The 12,843-nt window shown below is 43.2% G+C and overlaps 1 protein-coding gene across 1 annotated transcript in view; it reads left to right on the top strand.

The window, feature by feature from the left end:
• Nucleotides 1–1,837: 1,837 nt before the first annotated feature.
• The window catches only part of COL21A1 (collagen type XXI alpha 1 chain), a 118,718-nt gene continuing 107,712 nt past the window's right edge, over nucleotides 1,838–12,843 (top strand). Inside the window, exons 1-3 of the mRNA XM_079970606.1 lie at nucleotides 1,838–2,826; nucleotides 3,445–3,921; nucleotides 10,955–11,038. The gene's annotated coding sequence lies outside the window, so the exon portion shown is untranslated. The remainder of the gene's footprint in view (nucleotides 2,827–3,444; nucleotides 3,922–10,954; nucleotides 11,039–12,843) is intronic.

The raw sequence follows: 12,843 nt of genomic DNA on the forward strand, positions 1-12,843 counted from the left end.
CACAGCAGATTTTCTGCCTTTGGACCTGGTTCAATGAGGTCATTGTGGCCCATTTCAAGGAGAAAAGAAACTTAAAAGTGCCCTTTGTCCCTGGCACTGTATTTTACTGTCCAGGCCTATGTATGCCCACCTGGAACCAAGTCTCATTGAGTTCAATGGTATTTCCTCTCAGGTAAAGTGTTCCTTTGATAGACAAGTCCCCTAGCTGAAATTAAATCTAGCCTTTATATGAGGAAATGCGAGATGAATCATGTGAGAGCCGGAGGCATAGCTGTGCCAGAAGAGGGAAGGGGGAAAAAAGAGTTTGTAGGCTTTGGCAAAGGACTCTGATAACTGGGTTTGATGCTATATCAAGCCCTAGATAATTGCTAATTGAAAAGTTGCTGGCCATAGAGCTGTTCATATTTTGAGAGTGTATTTTGAAAATAATATGCTGGGAATTGATGAGCAGCTGCACATAAGAGACTTCCACTGCTTAATAAGAAAATATATCCCACTGCAATATTGTGCCAACAAGGACAAGAGTGTTCCTTGCAAAGCTGTCTTGCAAAAACTCTTAGCTAAAGGCTATTATACAGTTTCATAATCCTTTACTCGGGTGTAGTTATTCCTTGCAATGGGTTGTTCGAGTCACATAGCAGAGAGGCTCCTTGCCCTCTGAATATAGAAGCTGGTTGGTGTTTATTCTAAGATTATTCATCTAGAGCCTTTTTTTATTGATGCTTGTGAGAAGGTAAGGGGAAATGTCTCCCCCCACATCCCTGCTCCTCTCAGAACAGAAGAGGCTCCACCTAATGCTGAAAAGAATTAGATTTAAAACCTACTGCCTGGAGCTGCTTTTGAGATGAAGATTTGTGGGCAGTTTGACCTGCCTGCAATTTCTGTGGTTCTATTTGGAGCTTTTGTTGACTTGGTCGTAGACTAAAATAGCAGCTGGCGTACAAATATTTGGCAATTGAGGTCTTCTCTGTTAGAACGCTGGGTTTTGTCCAGACGGCATTCTCCTGTATGTCGGCTGCTTCTAGCGTGCACCAGTAAACCTACAGTTGTTAACTATGAAGGCTGTGACCTATACCTTTTTTAAGATGAAACAGCTGAAGCCTGGTAGAATATGGCAAATGTATTTGGTGCAACTCATGGCATCTCCACTTAAAAGGCTCTCAGGCAGCATAGCTGACAGGGACCTCTGCTTTAATTTGCCAAATCTTTACGTCCTGTGCTTTTAAAGTCACTTCAAACCATGGGTTATGAATCAGACTAGCTTAAACAGACCACATTTAGCACTTAAGCACAAAGCTTGGTGCCCATGACATGGCAAGCTGACATTAAGGAAAAGGAAAACCAAATCCTTTCAAAATCTTCCTCATGACCATGCAGGAGGATTGCTGAGGAGGAGGGGGAGAAGCATATTCCTGCTTTTGTACATCGGGCTAAACCATGGCTTAGCATGATCTGAAAACATGGCCATAGAAAAGCAGTATATCAGGGCAAAATCAAGGATAGAAACATTTTCCCTTGACACCTATTGCAGGTATTTTATTTTTTGTTTGGGCTCCCAATTGAATCTCACCTACTATGTGAGAGAACCAATTCATATAGTTCTCACTGTTTAGGTACATAGAATTGTAGAATTGTAGAACTGTAAAGCTGCAAGGAACCCTCTAGAATGTTTTGTTATATTATGGTATTCCTAGCACATAGTCCATTGAATGAGTACTACTTGGCAAAACCTTACAAACAATTCACACCAAAGAGTCTCTTCTCTTTGTGAGCCCCCCCCCCAAAGTGCTTTGGTGTTTTCACATTATTTTTTGAGGTGGGTTGCTGTTCTTTTGCTTCCCCAGAAACTTTTCCCATTTGCACGGAGCTCCTCTGTTTCTTTCAATGGCGATTTGAAGTTGAGCAGTGGGGGCTTCATTTCCAAAAACTGGTGGGAACCAAGCATCTGTCTCCCCACTGCGTTGCCAAGGGTGAATTTGGTGATGAGAAACAGTTTCAGTGCATAGAATGAACAGGCAGGGCAGGGGGCAATAACGCAAACATCCTTTATTTATGCATATTCCATTTATTTAGATTTTTTCCTCCGCTTTACAACTAGCTGAAGTCCTCAAGGCAGCTAATGACATTTATAAAACACAAGAGATGCACCAAGGACTGGGAGCTCAAAAAACAGCCACACTGTTCCTTCCCTCAGGGCAGTTAATGACAGTTGGCCCTGGGTGGGGGGAGGGGCGGGATCAGCCCAGCTGGAGCAGGGCCTAACGATTTTCCACCTTCCCTGACTACTTTATGTCATTACTTTTGTATAATTTCCTACTACATTATGCTTTACTGTCCCCACAGAAATCTGCTGGAAATCCTGTTTCCTGGACAGTAGGAAAAAAACATGTTTGACAAGGAGTCTTTTTTTTTTTTTTAAAGGCTATAAAACATGTGGCAAGCTTTTGGTTGGACCTCATTTCCCTCACTTTAAGAACAAGTGAGATCTCATGGGCGGGGCGGACGACATTGATAGATAAGGATAATGACCTCTGAGGAAATGTGTTCTCTGGGAGCCCACATCCTCCTCTAGAGCCCAGGCTGAAACAACACAAAGGAAATGTACCCTGAGGAGAGGGGTGTTAGCCAAGGATGAGAGTCAAAACCACACATTTATACTGAACATGTAGTTCGGCAGTTGTGTTTTCTTTCAACAGCTGGAGGGAAGGACCAGGGCCACAGAGAGGAGTTTGATCCTTTCCACTCTGGCCCCAGTGAAAACTACCCTCCTTGCTGCAATTTGCCTCAGGGGGGAAGCTGACATTGTTCTCTTCTTTTAGGTCTCAGGCTGAAGGAAGGTGAGGACAGGTGACCTCACCTAGGCCCGAAGTCACCCCCCACCAAAGCAGGCTCAAAGCTTCTCAGAGCTTTTCAAAATCATTTTTCTCAGCAGCTAAAAGGCATTAGCTAAGCATCAGAAACATTCTGCTTGCTGTAACTAAAAAGATTGCAACAAAGGTAGGGAACACAGCCCATTGTTTCTCAGGCCTTTCTGATGCCTTCTGGCCTTGCTAAAGAACCACATTGCAACTTACTTTCTGTCCGGGAACCATGCCAGAACAAGAGATTGAAACATATCTGAACACTCTGAAACCCCTTTCCTGGGAAGGGTGCCAAGAGTCCAATAGTCCCAAGACAGCTTTCTGTTCATGCTCAGAGGAACTCACGGGGCAGGACTCTGGAAGGAGGAGAAAGGGGGAGGGATCTGGAATGGGTATATATGCTTGTGCACATGATTGTGAACTCGTGCATGCTTATCACACTTGCTCCTTCCACCAGTTCATGGATGGTAGAAATAAAAGCCTTTTCTCCGAAACTATTCCTTGAGTGTCTGTTGACTCCCACTTCCCTTTCCCAGGCGCAATATTTTTCCCACCCGAGGGCAAAGCCTCATAAGGCTACAAGGCTGCCAGGAAGCATGGGGCAAACACTGTTGTCTAACTCCCAACACCAAGGATCAAGTCTTTTCTTCTCTGTATCTGAGGAATAAGGAATCAAAGTCATGCTGTGCCTGCAAGATTGCTCAGCAATGGATATAAACCCCTGCTGAGTGAGCAGCAAGATTTCCTCAAGAGAACATTTTTAAAATTAACATTTGGATGCTCCTATACCCTGCCACAAATGAAATATTGATGTCATTTATAAAGAATGCCACATGTCTCACTGCAGAACTATTTGCACAGAAACCATTGCAGTTTATAAGGGGAAATCTCTACTTTTATCATTACAACCAGTTTAGGAACACCACAAACCAGAATAAATTGTTCCAATCTGACTGTGTTTGTGTCCTGGCCCTCCCCGTCTGATGGAGAACTTGAACTCACAACCCTATTTCTGCCAAAGGCTTTAATGTGTGGATAAGGCAAGCTACAATTTACAAGTGTAAGCAGGTTTATGACAGACTAAATGCAGGGCTAGGTGCAAGCTCAGACGTTGAGCCAACAAGCGCCACTCTGCAGTTTAATTTTAAAGGAAGGAAGGGTGCCCAGGGTGGGCAGCTGAAGTCCTGAGACTGGGCAAAAAAAGGCATCCATTTGAGTGGGTTGGCTATACTAAATTTGATTGCTCTGTGCTGGCATCTCCATGGAGATGGAGGCAGGGTTACTCTCAACCGCCTCTCCAGAGGGAGAAGGCTTGTGAGTGACAGGAGGTGGCACAAAAGGGAAACAAAAGGCGTATTTGGAAGGAGAGTGCTGGAACCCTCTTCTGCTAGCTCACTTGAGCCTTCCCTGGGGTCTAACTCTCCACCCTTACCCCCTGCCAGAAGACTGGTTTCCTCCTGAGGGATCAGACACCTCTTGAGACCTGGAATCATCAACCTGCAGCCCACTGGGTCCCTCCAATGCAAATTCTTAGAGTTCCTCCTATTCTTTTTCTGTGACACCTCAAAGGAGTTTGAGACTCAAGGGAAAGCCAGCTACATTTAAACATGTTGCAATGCCATTAGTTTCAATGGGACAGATTTAAGCACACACTTAACATTCCAATATAAATTAATGAGCTGGGTTCGGGTTCAATAACACCCCTATTAATGAATCCATTGCCCATTATCCCAATATGGTCTTTCCGCAAATATGTAATACTTTGATGCCCTCTAATGGGCTACTATTAAAAAGCATCCTGGGGGGGGGGGAAATCATCTGACTTTTTTAAAACAAAACAAAACGAAAACCCTGTGGTGTCCAGGCAACTTTCTTTAACAGTGCGCACACACGGAAAAGTTGTTTCACAAGCTCAGCTCAGTCCTCTCCCATGTCGGCAGAAACATGCCTTTGTGTATGTGTAAAAAGCAAACTGTTTCTACTTGTGTGTGGGTATGTGTGTAAGCTATGCAGAGTTCTGATTCATGCAGGCAAAGAGGATGCCACTCCAGCCTGCAAGTCTCAGCTCTCAAGCATAACTAATTCTCTTCAAATGTGCATTGCCGTCAAATGGCGGCAGGCAATACTGGTTGTATTAAGATTGTTTTCAAGTGTACATATCTCTGGACCAAGCCGTTATTCTGTTTACCATAGCTTCTGTCAGGGCCGTCTTTATACAGGGGTGCAAGGGGTGCAGGGCACCCTGGCGCCGAATTCTGGGGGGCGCCAAAAGTATACCTACTGTATACCAGTCCCTCTTGATCGGCGGCAGCGAAAAGCAATGGAATGAAAGTTCCTGTCCCCCTCCTCTGTAGCGTCAAATATTCCTGATGAGTCAGGAAACAAAAGCAGTTATTTCTGCTGTGTCGTTGTTACCGGTGAGCGATTTCCCTCCCCCTGAAAAAGCTCAACAACTGAGTTTGCACCCACCCCCCAAAAAAATTTGGGGCAGCTAAACTAAATTTGGGGATGCTGGGTGGATCTTTGCACCCCAGCAGTGCATATGCTAAAGATGGCCCTGGCTTCTGTAGTCCAACTCTTTAAATGTGAATAATCATTGGCCAAGATTTTGACATGTTTTCTAATATTGCTACTGTCTCTGAAATCAAATAAGAAGAACACTGTTCAACTTGCAGTCACCAATATTACAGAAATATACTTTCTCTAACAGCATGCCTGATTCACCAGTCAGGCAGTCAGAAAACAAGTTGCATAAATCAGCAGGCTTTTTCATATAGAGTTCATCCCCAAACTGGTAATCGTTCTTTATTATCTCCATTTCATTCTTCTCTGATTCAGCTGCAGATAACTCTTAATAATAAGACTGAGATCGTATCAAGTTATGTTTGGTCAGAGGTGTTCAGAAGACATTCTGTTTTCTAGACAAAGATACCCACTCATAATGAAGGGCTTAAGAAAGGCAAAGTGTCATTGGGAATACAGAGGCCTCCTTTCATTGATTATGGGTCAAAGTGGCTGGTGGTGATTGATGAAACAAAGGGGATTGATAAAGCAGTAATGGTAGAAAGTGACATACATTGTGGAATGGGACTGTTTTGAACAGAGTTGCATGGAATAAAAGAGAGTTGTTTATCACGTTGCTCCCAGGGATGTCTGGCAGCAGCTACTCTTACATGTGGTGTACTACTGGGGCTTTTCAACTTTTGAACAATGGATGAAAGGGAGATGCCTTCATCTTTTCAGGTATTGAGATCAGATGTTTTCTTCCTGAAAAGTACTTGTGATTAAAGCTGCAAACCCTTAATCCAAAGGGGAGTCTAACAGTTTAAGCTTAGAACCAAACCTCGGGGGGGGGGTCTTTAAAAGTTGCCCACAAGGCAGCATATCATCAGTTACTCTGAGGGTCTCCACAAGTTATCAGTGGCTGCCATTTGCAATTCTCTTGCTATTACACACACACACACACACACACACACATTCTGAACAGTGAAAATGAGCACATTTTATCTCACACAGCTTAGAATGCTATCTCTGAGGAACTGCACAAAAGTTGCACTGTGCCTGGAATGCCTTCCCTCCTACCATGGGATCTTTATCTTGGACCTAGTGAGTGCTTATCAGTTCTAACACTCTTTCACTCACAGCCCTTTGCTGTAACAAGGGTTTACTTTGTGGATGAAACTGAAATTTTCATACAAGTTTGGGCTCAACATTGACTGCTAGTGTCGAACCACTTACTCTACAACAGGCATAGGCAAACTCTGCCCTCCAGATGTTTTGGGACTACAACTCCCATCATCCCTAGCTAATAGGTCAGGGATGATGGGAGTTGTAGTTCCAAACATCTGGAGGGCAGAGTTTGCCTATGCCTGCTCTACAATAGCCCCATCAGTTTCAATGTTGTTTCTAGAGGTGGGTTGACCAGTTAATTTTGGTTTCTCTCCATTTCTCACTTTTTCCAATCTGATGTTCAGTTGTCCACATTTCCCAATCAGTTGTGTCCTCATAAAAATTAATCTGCAAATTCATACGAATTTCTCCTAACATCTTCATTTTGATATGCAATTATGCCTTACATGATGCATGTTTGTATGCTATTTTCATTAATATATGCATTTTTGTGCACATTACTTTGCTGGAGAACTGCATGGCATAATTCAGAGAAGTGCACATTTTGAAGAATGCCTAAGTTTCATTTTGCATATGGTTTCAGGAAGGACAAATGAAGTTGCTTCACCTTTAAATATGAGCTGAATTGAATTTCTTCTCCATCCCTAGCACACTTTAGTTCCAAGTTAGCTAGCATAAAACCAATTAATTTGGATCCTTCATACTAATTTACACATCTATTGTTTCATTTACTAGGCTTGCACAATGTTAGGATGGAGCAGGAAGTACTCATAGGGTCATGGAGGATGGCAAGGGGATGGCGGTCAGTGCACAGGAACCAGAGCAGTAGGACCCATCACCAGAGGGGCCTCTGTCTCTACCAGCATGGTGGGCTCTGAGACATAGGGAGCAGCAAGAGTTCTAGGAGGCTGAGGCAGACAAAGGCCCACAGCCCATCTCCCTAGCTGGCCAGGTGGGGCTCGCTAGCTCTGGGAGGAGGGGTGTGATTCCTCAGATGGATTAGGCTTGAAACAGGTGAGGGTCACATGCCTCATCAAGCCCTGGTGCTGCCATCAGCAGGCAAAGTACAAAAGGGAAGTAGAGCTCAACTTCCTATATTGATGGACATTGGCTTGATGAGAATGTGCTAGAACCTCTACGGGACTGTGCTTTTGGTTTGATTCTGGACTGTGTTCTGATTGCTGGACTTCAGACTTGATTACTTGAATTGACCCTGGACTTTGTCTCCTGGCCTTTGGACTTTGCTTGTGTGGCTTGACACCCAGATGTTGGACTAGACATACTGACTTGCTGCTAGGTAGGTCAGGGGTTCTGAACAATTGTTCAACCAGGCTTTTTCAGGGGTGCATTTTCAGGGGCACATTATCATTTAAATAACATTGTACACCTACATGTGTCTGCCTGTGACAGTTAGCTCAGACTTCAGGCTTTTGGACCTATTGCCAGAGAAACATGGCCAAGTCCAGCCTTGCACCATAGCTGTGTTTTACCTATATACCTAGGCAAACAGATGGATTTTGCATCCCTAGAACTACCAAAGAATGCAGAGTTCCACTCCCTTGGACACACTAAAATTGTTTGGCTTTGCCTGAGGTAAAAAAACAGCAACGTTAGAGAGAGAGTGTGACTAATTTTATTTTTGGTGGTGTTAAAGTGAGTGGTTGTATCAGAAGCTCTTTAAATTACCTGTTTGCCCATCCTTGTAACAAAGATGTCACATTTGTATGGAAGAAGGAGTTCATGGGGAAGGGATATTGGCAATGCATGGCTCTCAGCAAGGACTTCCCATACACTTTATTTGGGAAGCATTTCTCCCAACTGGGGCTGAATTGTAGCACACATAGAGCAAAAAAGAAGTTTTCTAAATGAGCCTGAACAGTGAACTACCTCAGGCCATCTGTGGCTCTAATTTCTGCCCAGCACCCATGCAGACATGGTCTGATAGCCCACCTGAATGTTTCTGATATTTCTACTGGGCCAGTTCTGCTTTTCCTTTTCCTTTTGCTTCAGCTGGGCATGATCCGCCTCCCCTATTTTTGTGGTTTTACTTTTGCTACCTTCAAAAGTATTGCTGCTTGAAACATTATCCTTCAATACAAAACCAAATGGAACACTGATTTAAATTATTATGCATTTTGTATTTCCACTGCTGATATATTCTTAAATTTATAATCTCTGCAATATGTCTCCTCTTTAAGAAATTGCTCTATTGACATGTGTGTAAGGAATCAATGTTTCTTATAAAATTTTGCAGTGAGGTTAACTATTGATCTAGGATTAATCCTTAATTAATTTCAAAGACAGCAACAGTAGGAGGTGGAATGACCTATTGAAGCGTGTTTCACTTAGAACTGCCTACTGACTTTTTTAATAGAGCAAGTAAAAAACCAGCTAAGTCAGCATATTTACCGTATATATACGCTAGCCTGCAGAGTGCTGATGATAACACTGGGCTGATTAGATGTCTTGATTTTAAGCAACTAATTAGATTAATTGCACAATGAAATATAAAAGAAACACACACACATATCACAGCATTGTACAAGTTTTTACTAAAAAAGGTAGCATGAAATAAGGTGCTGCTCTAAGTAATACAAGGTTTTATTTTAGGGGGTCAACTTAGATTCAGCAGCATTTAGTTCAACCCCCTGCAATGCTGAAGTACATTTTTAAAAAAGGAAAACCAGAACCTAAGGTGGCAAAACCCCCACAAAAACCCATGTTCAAATAAGACCATGAAATATTGTATCCCTGATTGAGGAGGAGAATGGACTACTAAGGGGGAGAAGGGGAAAGGGAATAGAGTATCCTGGAAATAGGCATGGCTCGTTGACTGGAATAAAGGTAAAAGGTAAAGGACCCTTGGATGATTAAGTCCAGTCAAAGGTGACTATGGGGTTGCAGGGCTCATCTCGCTTTCAGGCTGAGGGAGCTGGTGTTTGTCCACATACAGCTTTCTGGGTCGTGTAGCCAGCATGACTAAACTGCTTCTGGCACAACAGAACACAGTGACAGAAACCAGAGCGCACAGCAACACCATTCACCTTCCTGCCACAGCAGTACTTATTTATCTACATGCACTGGCGTGCTTTCGAACCGCTAGGTTGGCAGGAGCTGGGACACAGCAATTGGAGCTCACTCGGTTGCAGGGATTCGAACCGCCAACCTTCCAATTGGCAAGCCCAAGAGGTTCAGTGGTTTAGACCACAGCACCATATTGAACAGAACATCACACTGCTACACGCAAAGGGGATGACAATGGGTATCTTCTCCCAAAAGTTGACTATTGTATCAAATCCTCTAATTGCATGAGGTTTTTAGCCTCTACTCAATCCAACATGCGTTGCATTGCATTGCATTGCATTGCATTGTTGTGGAGTTTTGGACTACAACTACTTTCTCAGTCAAATTAGATCAGACATTGATTGAAAATTATGTTTAATAGTGAACACATTTTTATAAAAAAGCACAGATTAATATCAAACTAAATATACATCAATTGTCACTGTTGCTAAGAATTTATGCTGGTATATCAATATTGGCTCAAGGCTCCAGTGTAGAAATCCTGTGATGCTGCTGTGTTACCCTAATTCATTGTGACTTATGGCAGACACCACCCTAAACAGCTATGCAACTCACCCAGAAAAGTGTTTCAGAAAACACCATTTAATTCTGATTTATTAGTTAATCTATCACACAAGTTAATCAGTTTCATGTTTTACGCTTCAGTGATGCTGTAATTGTGCAAGTCTAGCCTTGTTCCAAACAAGACCAGCAACTTCTGTAGCATTACCTGACATGATAACGAAACAGAACATTTTTAGTATCCATTGTAAGGCAGTAATTATATAGATTTCAAAAATTACCACTCGCCCTCCTTTACAAGGATCCTCATAGATCAGGATAGTGGTGGAGAACAAGAATGTATTACTCATTTTTGTTTATATTTCCAAAGTGAGTATTCTCCCTGCCGCTTTTTACTGCTCTGTCCCAAGAGAGAGCTTGTGTGTAACTTGAAATCTCGGAATGTCAGCCATGGCCTCTTGATAGCCTCATTAATCAAGTGCTTGCCACACTTCATCTTGCAGATGTTACAGAGCTGGACTAACACCCTGAATGCCGACTCAGTGACAGTTTTAATACCTATTCCCTCACTCCCTGTGGTAATCCAGTTTGGAGAAGGGCTCTATGTGACTTCCAAGAAGAAATAATCTACCTTCCTGGGTTATTTTTAGAACCACAGTCTGATTTGGGGAAGTCCCACCAGCCCACAATGCCCCATCTCCTCTTAATCTCTCAGAGGATTCTTTTTGGAAGTTGCATGTGACTGCAGGGGTGAGGATGAGCATGAGAAACATGTCTTCCAGGAACGTCCACAAACTAACTGAAATTTGGGTCCAATTGTTGATTAATGGCATCAATACCAACCAGTATTATTAACTATGCATTGAATCTCCTTTTAGGTCCATCTGTTTAGTGTTAAACAATGAAAGTTCCAGTCCTTGTTCCTCTGATGAGTCTCTACAGTGCTTCATTGTCTGAAGAAGGTATGTGGATATCCTCTACTGGAGATACATAATCATTGCAAACCAGCTTTTGTCTGCACCAAGTATTTTTTTTAACCTGTCCTTTGTTGACTTCTTGCTGTGGATCCAGTTTGCATCTGAGCTCCCAAAATTAAAAACAGCTGGTGTTCTTCTTGAGCAGCAACTTGCTTCTGAGACATGTCCTGATGCATAGTGGGGGAATTGAAAGAAAACTAGAGCTTCCATTTAGTTATACAGTGCTCAAAACACATCTCATTCATTAGGCCTGAATACAGGTCAGTGTCATGAGTCAGAATTTTATTTCACTGGATTTAGAACAGAAGACTAAGGTTCTTGGTCCTCAATGACCCATATAAAAAAAAATCAAGAGCTGGAATTCAAAGTAGGGCTTGCCTGATGGAGTGATGACCCCCTCTCTCCTCCTCACATATGTTGTGTTCTGGAGATTTCTCCTGATGCCCGGAGCAAATTGAGGAGAGTGGGGAAAGCCCCATTGCAGTAGTGGGTGTCCTGGCGCTGGTTTATGCTAATGCAACTATTTAGTTGAATCTGGTCCAAGGTTTGAAGGCTGCATGGTATGGCTTCAATTAAGTTTCGTAGATTCCTTCTTAAAAAGTCCAGAGTGTCCTGGTCTGGAGTTCTGTGTACTCAGAAGTGCTCAATGTGCATGTAAACCTGCCAGTTAGCTCAGCACTGTCAGTTCCAACACAGCTTGCTGTATTCACACTCTACATTATTAGGTGCACAGATATAACATCCTAAGTGTGCACCTAAAGAAACATTGCGTGGAGAGGCATTTAGGGTGGACTACATATCCTGTCTCTATTGTGTATCTTCAAAGTCCAGCTGCTGCTTTTTCTTTGCAAAAAGGGTGGTAGGTAGGAACAGTTCCCAGCAGAGAGCAGCAGATGGGAGGGGCAGGGGTATCAACTTGAATAAAATATTGGGGGCATGCCCATCAACTTTGGGGGCCTTGGCCCCCTCAAATATTTTATGGGGAGAGTAGAGCCCATAGGAATTAACTCCTATGGGGAAGGGAATCCTTCCACCTTCCCACACCCACCAGTCCCTCCTAATTTCCCCATACTAGTAATTTTTCTCTCTCCCCATCACCTGAATCTGTTAACTGGGGCTTGGGAAAATCTTCTGGGAGTGACAGCAAGAGACAGAAGGGAATGGCTGAGGGATAAGGAACCTGTTGCCCTTCAGATCTTGTTGTATTCCAAATCTCATTGGCCCCAGCTAGCAAGGACAATAGTCAGGAGTGATAGGGGCTATATTCTAACGATATCTGAATGGCCAGGGGTTCCCCACCCCTGGATTAAGCACTCTCCTTTCCCCCCCACTGCTTCTCCACTGAAAGCTATTCCCTCTACTCCCCTGCTTTGCAAGGGAGAAAGTCTGGGCTTTGAAGAGATGCAGTGGAGGAAGTACATGCTGTTCTGCATTAAACCCACCCAGAAAAGTGAGCAAGAATTTGGTGCTGTGTTTTGGTTTATCCACTCCCTTCCTTCAGGACTCAGCACAACTTGTGCACAAGCTGGGGACCTTACAAGTGCTATATTAGAGGATCTGAAGTTGAGGTGTTATCAACTCTTAAAATTATACTATTTTCAGGGCCTTTTTGTAAAACTGGGATTTCACTGTGGGGCCAATTGAGTCAAATGAATGGTAATCTTGACTTGGTGCTCAGCCTTTCCTGGCTCACAGCATTGTTTAAATTACCAGTCTTTCCTTGCACTTATGGCTTGAAGTGGCTTTATTTGAGCAAAAGGGAAAGCAGACTAGAACTGGGAGAGGGGGGA

Source organism: Podarcis cretensis (genome assembly GCF_951804945.1).
Source record: "Podarcis cretensis genome assembly, chromosome: 3".
Taxonomy (NCBI): domain Eukaryota; kingdom Metazoa; phylum Chordata; class Lepidosauria; order Squamata; family Lacertidae; genus Podarcis; species Podarcis cretensis.